Below are 6646 nucleotides of genomic sequence, written 5' to 3' on the forward strand. Positions count from 1 at the left end.
AGCCCAAGGACTGCCCACCTCTATCCAGGTCTAGTAAGGTGAGCATCCAAACTGCCTAGGCTCCCACAAAGCCAGTACGTGCAGTAGGATCAAAAACCCACTGCGATTGTTCTTGAGTTCTCAGTATTCCTCATTGTCTGCTATGTTCAGCTACTCCGGATTTATCCCATGCTTTTTCAGACCTAGGCCAGCTGGCCTTGGTGAATTCCCGATAGAACATCCCCATTGTCTCAGTGTGTGGGTGCACCCCTCGTGGTCCTGAGTTCCTTGCTCATGCTCCGTCTCCTTCTGCTCCTAATTTGGACCTTGAGATTTCTGTCCGGTGCTCCCATGTGGCTCTCTGTCTCTGTCTCCTTTCATCGCCTGATGAAGGTTAAGAGACAAGCCATGCCCACTCCCTTCCTGCTTGCACCCTTAGCCTCTCTCTCTCTCTCTTTCTGTCCCTCTCTTGGAGAGGCAGCTTCTGACCCTCCTCTCTCCCCCCTTTCTCTCTCTCTCTCTCTCTCTCTCTCTCTCTCTCTCTCTCTCTCTCTCTCTCTCTCTCTTCCCTCTTCTCCCCCTTTCTCTTCCCCTCCATAACCCTCCTAATAAATATCCAACTTTACTCTACATGGTATGCCTATACATCTCTCTTGCCCACCACCCGCCATATGGAGACATGGAGACCTGCCACGTGGTCTCATGCACCATCCCTGCTTGGGACTGGCTGCTTTCTGGACCCCGCAGTAAGCTGTCAGGGATATGCAGCCTGCTTGGTACTGGCTGCTTTTAGGACCCGGAGACTGGCAGCAAATCCATTACACTGAGGACCATAAATTTTACTGAATTAATCCTTTATTTTGCATAATTAGTCATACAATTAAAGATGCAGGGCCTCATCTTTAATACAACAAAATAATAATTAAAGACCAGTCAGTGTTGACAGCAGAGCAGTTAGCCAGAGAGACTAAGAGAAGATAGTCTGGTACCAATTATCTTATCCATATCCTCTCTTCCTCCTCCTCCTCCTCCTCCTCCTTCTCCTCCTCCTCCTCCTCCTCCTCCTCCTCCTCCTCCTTCTTCTTCTTCTTCTTCTTCTTCCTCTCTCTCTCTCTCTCTCTCTCTCTCTCTCTCTCTCTCTCTCTCTCTCTCTCTCTCTCTCTCTCTCTCTCTCTCTCTCTCCCCTCCTCTCTCTCAGGATCTTCCAATGATGGCAAGATTTTTCTCTAATTACTCCTGATTGATTTGCATAGAAACAACCCATTTCTCACAAAGTCATACTTAGTTCCCCTTGTCTCAATTTTGTTTGATCATTTCTGCAAGGGAATCTAACTGTTGTTTTAATTCAGAAATGAAAATGAAAATTCAGAAATGAAAAATACCTCTAGTTCCTAATCAGCCTATTTCCTCCTACTTAGTTTCTTTTTATTTCTTTTTCTCTTCTTTTTTCTTTTTTGTATTTTTGTTTGTTTGTTTTTCAAGACAGGATTTCTCTGTGTAACATCCCTGGATGTCCTGGAACTTGCTCCAGGCTGCCCTTGAAATGAAGATCTAACTGCCTCTGCTTCCCAAGTGCTGGGATTAAAGGCATAAACCACCACTGCTTGGCTTCATTTTTTAACATTTTAATCTTCCACAATATAGGCTGGTATGCCTGCAGCTAGCTAGCTATTAAGGTGGCTAAGCCAGGTTCGACCAGGAATAAGATGAGGACTTTTTTTTGTATTTCAGACTCCATATTGCAATGTATTTTCCATTCTTCTCCATTATATAGGTATAGCTTGGGAGGAATGTGTACTAAGACACATAAAAGGGCTCAGTGTCTTAGTCAGTGTTCTATTTTTGTGTATAGACATTGTGGCCAAGGCAACTCTTATAAAAGAAAAAAAATTAATTGGAGGCTTGTTTACATTTTCAATTATTTAGTCATTATCATCATGGTGGGGAGCATGGTAGGATGCAGACAGTCACAGGAGCAGTAGTTGAGAGCTACATCCTGTTCCATAGGCAAAGATACTGAGTCTGGTGTGGGCTTTTGAATCTGTGACACACTTCCTCCAGCATGTCCACACCTCCTAATCCTTCTCAAATAGTGCCACTCCCTGACAACTAAGCATTGAAATATGTGAGCTTATAGGAGCCATTCTTATTCAAAGCACCACATTTAGTTTAGAAAGCATCAGAAGAAGCATATTTGGTAAAACCATTGGTACATGTACACCAATTTGTCTCAGGGGCCCCGTAATACCATTGTTATCCAAATGAGTTAACTCACAAGGCAGAATAGCAGGAATTATGATAAGGGAAGTGCCTAGGTTAAAGGTTTTGGATAGTAGACAAGTTACAGCCCCTTCTAAGTTATGTTAGAGGAATTAATGTTAATTTGAGCTGCCCTTAATCACAGTGAGTTTTGTCAGTCAATGACAGTCTGGTTAGTTCCTATCCCTATGTACTATTGGGGCCAGGTAGTACATAGTATAACCAACAATTCTGGCCAATTTCTGGCTGGGGATGATTAACTAAGTGTAGGAGCTTATGAAGAGTAGGAAAGGGAGAAGAGGAATCCCTCAGCTTTACAGACAGTAAGAGGTGAAACTCCTGCCCCAGGTGTGTTTTTTGGAGGAGAGAGTTGGCCAGGACCTTGGCACAGGTAGGAGATCTTCGTTCGGACCCAAAGGTCTGGGCATGGTTTTTTAATCTGGATAATAAATCTATCCCAGTAGGCCCCTTCCTGTGGCACAGATTTTAATTCCCCAGGTTCTCCCTGTTTCTCAAAGGTCAGAATCGTTCTTAAGGAATTTCTAGACTTTTAATATTATGGTCATTGGATTACATTTTTAATTGCATATTCCTTGGGAAGGATGTGTGTGTGTGTGTGTGTGTGTGTGTGTGTGTGTGTGTGTGTGTGTGTGTGTGTGTGTTTCCAGGAAGCCTATGCGTTACCCCCATTTTTACAATGGAAACTCTCTTGTTTTGGGCAATTAGGGTGTTGAAGGAGCAGCGGGCTTCTTTTCATCCCACCCAGTTCCTGCTAGGTTAGCTTTACACCCGAAATAACAACATACAAACTGTATTCATTTAAACACTGCTTGGCCCATGAGCTCTATCCTCTTACTGGATAACTCTCACATCTTGATTAACCCATTTCAAATCATCTGTGTAGCACCACAAGGTGATGGCTTACCAGGAAGGATTCTAGTGTACGTCCATCTTGGGCTGGAGCTCCATCGCATCTGCCCTGGAGAGGAGCAGCAAGGCATCTGAGCTCACTTCCCTTCTTCCCAGCATTCTTTTCTGTCTACTCCACCCACCTAAGGGCTGGCCTATCAAATGGGCCAAGGCAGTTTCTTTATTAACCAATGAAATCAACAGATTGACATATGACCTTCCCACATCATTAGGGGCCAAGCTGCAGGTTATGAATAAAACTGCAAACAATGTATAGCTATCTCAAAAGCTAAACTCCCACATTTTTCCTTTTTCCAAAGAAAGCAGATACTTAAAGTGGGCATCAGTGAGCAGGTCAAGATGGAATAATGGGTTTCAGTTCTGTAGCCACATTAGTTATTATCTGAACTCATTAGTTCCAATTCTCCGTTGCTTCTTTATTTACCTAGCTTAAATACACTATTTACAAGAGGCTTGAGGCAATAAGAAAAAAATTACAAGAGTTACATCCCATTCATAGCCCATTCCTTGGGTAAATGATAAGGACAGCCATTTACCATGGCGATGCAAGGTTTCAAGGTTTCTGGTGTAAGACTGTGATCAGAAATCGGGAGCACAGTGCTCGGTGAGGCAAGCTGTGAAACATAGGTTTTTATCAGCCAGACTTGGCACGTAAAGAATTGGCATGAATATTTTGGTTGTTTTGTGTTAATAACTTTGGTTAGACATCTACGACTCTGATCTTGTGCACAGCTGTAAGGTTTTAAGCTTATGATCCATTTACAGAAAGCCTTTTGCCCAGCTTGAACTTGCTCTGAGGTAAAAAGGAGCTAATTGTGTGCAGTTTGAGTAAAAATAAACAAAGCAGGCTTTTAAGTGTCTTACAGTCCTCATGGGACAATAGATTTAGTTATTAAGCATACCCTAATGTATTTTCATAATATATCAAAATTATACAGTTTAATGAGAAGTCATCTTCCTGACCACCCACAGACATATGTGCTCATAATATTGAGATGCAATCATGAGATTACACATACATACCATATGAAATTACACATTGAAGTGCAAGTTTTGGGGAGACACCATTGCTGCTTTAGTAATTGTGAAATTGCAGACAGGAGCAAAGGAGCAAGTTTCCAGAAACAATGGACTTGTAGGCCCTGCCTGGATAGGATTCTCCTCCATCAGAGAATCATTTCTCTGGTGGGTTGACATCTGAACACTAGTGGTCACCTGCTACCACTCCCAAAGACCTCCGACACAAAAAGTCAAATGCCAAAGTAATTCCCAGTCACAGGACATCTCAGTTTTCTGAGTCCTCCCACAATCGAGTTTTGCATAGGCTTTGAACCTCTTAGGAAACACTCAGATAAGATTTATATATTTCAAACAGAATGTAGCAGACACAAAAGGTAGTAGCGGTCACAGAAGGAAGATCAAAGTCCAGGTGCGAATGCTTTGGAATCAAACAGCTGTAATGCTCTGTGGGATCTCCCATTACATCTGACGTGTGTGTGTGTGTGTGTGTGTGTGTGTGTGTGTGTGTGTGTGTGTGTACATGGAGACAACAACTACAGGGTCTTAAACTGGGAATGTAGAGTGCTTGGCCTGTGGAGGATTGGTATTTGCTACTGCATAACACCACTAGGTGACAAGAGAGGGGAGGTTGTTTATTTGACTTGAGAGCTGAGGTGCTTGGGAAAACAGCCAGAGTAGTGGAAAACCACTTGCCTAGCATGTGCAAGGCTCCAGATTAGATCCTCAAAACTATGAAACAAAACAAAGCTAAATTTAAAAAATAGAGTGCATGTCTCATATTGAAGTTTCCTCTGTTTTTTTTTTTTAACTACATGTCCTAAAAAAATGTTTTAGAATCTTCATTTGCCCCATCTTTCCTAACTGGAGCTGGTGTCACACCATGTAGATTGCATTTCAGAGACTGGCCTATTGATTCAGCGATAGACTGGGAAAATTGCACACAAGGACACACACAGTCCAACCCTCTGCCCAGGTCAGATGATATGATAGATGATGCAGAAGCTCTATGTCTAATATTTGTAGCTAGCCCAATGTGGGAGGCTGATTCAGGCTCTCATACTTCAGGCCCAAACTCATATAGACACAATATAAACTTCTTTACACACTGCCTTAAGCATTGTGGGTTCCTAAATCTATAGGTCCCATGGATAATACCATTTTGCTGGCACTAAAATTACATCTACTAGTTATGTTGTCTCTCCTTGTGTGCTGATATGATTATGCAGTAGATCTGTTTTTTTCAGTCACCATAGTGCTCTGGGGCTCATTCTTATTTTTTTAATTAAATATTTTCATTTATTTTACATACCAACCAATTTCCCCTCCGTCCTCTCTTCCTGTTCCCTCTCCCCAGCCCCCATCCACTCTTCCTATGTTCAGAATGGGATAGGCCTCCCAGAGCATCATCAAAGTACAGCATGTCAAGTCGAGGCAGGACCAAGCTCCTCCCCCTGCATCAAGGTTGGATGAGGTATCCCAGCATGGGGAATAGGGGCTAAAAGGTCAGCTCACACTTATTATTTTGTCACATGTCTGTCTATTACAGGGTACCAGCATGTAAAAGCTTCAGACCTTAAGTTATATATGCAGTCTCTCTTTCTCTTTGTCTGTCTCTGTGGTGGGTGCAGAATATCGACCTTCCACATGCCAAGCGCTCTACATTCTCATTTTAAGGTCCTGTAGACTCTGTCTTCATACCCCCAACAAAGTAGTGGGGGTGGGATGAAAGCCATGGCGGGAAGGCGAAGTGACTGCCGCAGGAGGGGGGTGGCAGGGGAGGGCGCGAAGTGGCCCACGTCTTGGGTGGCAGGAGCTTGAGGACACGTCAGTGGCATTATTATTATTATTGTTGTTGTTGCTGCTGCTGCTGCTGTTATTATTGAGAGGGTTTTACTTTGTAGGAGAGCCTGGCCTCAAACTCACAGAAACCCGCTAACCTTTGCCAGAGTGTTGGGATTAAAGACCCACTACCTGGGTTTGATCTTCTTAAATAAAAATTATATGTTATAGTACAGATGTTCCACCACGTCCAGCAGCCAGGAAGCTCTGAACCATAACAGGGCTGAGAAATATGTCAAAGCAGCTTGAGTCAAATGTATTCTATGGCTGATTCCGAGTTTTATGGTCACGTAGCACGCTGTGATTACGTGGGTCTCAGCTATCAAGTGACGAGTTGGTCACGGGCTGCTAACGAGTTGGTCACGGGCTGCTAACGAGTTGGTCACGTGATACACAGCTCTCTTGGGCATTTGAAAACAGAGCACGCTCACAAGCACGAGGCTAGACGGAGTGGCCGTTCAGTCTTCGGGTGATGTGATCCTCCTCGGACAAGAATCTGAAAAACAGGTAGGATGCCGAAACTGCTGGGGTTTCCTCAGTCTTACTCACATCTCTAAGAATAATTGCCAAGCTCCGGTCTTAAGTTATATTGATGGTGGCTTCGGCAGATCTGAGGAAG

This window comes from Microtus oregoni, unplaced genomic scaffold, assembly GCF_018167655.1.
Source record: "Microtus oregoni isolate MIOR12 unplaced genomic scaffold, Mior012 000050F_002, whole genome shotgun sequence".
NCBI lineage: Eukaryota > Metazoa > Chordata > Mammalia > Rodentia > Cricetidae > Microtus > Microtus oregoni.